The sequence below is a fragment of the Penaeus monodon genome, chromosome 19 (genome assembly GCF_015228065.2).
Source record: "Penaeus monodon isolate SGIC_2016 chromosome 19, NSTDA_Pmon_1, whole genome shotgun sequence".
Taxonomy (NCBI): domain Eukaryota; kingdom Metazoa; phylum Arthropoda; class Malacostraca; order Decapoda; family Penaeidae; genus Penaeus; species Penaeus monodon.
In genome coordinates, this window is record NC_051404.1 from 4,484,031 (window position 1) to 4,484,372 (window position 342).

Here is a 342-nt window from a genome sequence, read left to right on the forward strand (position 1 = left end):
CATGGAAGTGTAAGATATTTCATTTCTCTGATATATATCACTCGTTTATCAAAATAGTACATGTCTTCTAAAAATACTCTGAATCTTCACAGAGAGCAATTCACCTCCTTTAGCAGCTTCTCTTCTGTGCCTTTTCGTATATGCAAAATTCACGCGATATTCCCAAAAGAGGAAAATAAAAATACTGTCATCCTTTTCTTCATCTTCTTCACCTATTTCTCCATTCAGTTGTTTTCCTTTTCATACCACCTGTGTTTAGACTCGTAATTGTGTATTAACAAAGTAAACACATTGGCTGCTTCACAAATTATACAGACAGCGCAACTTTTTTTTTCCGAGAAC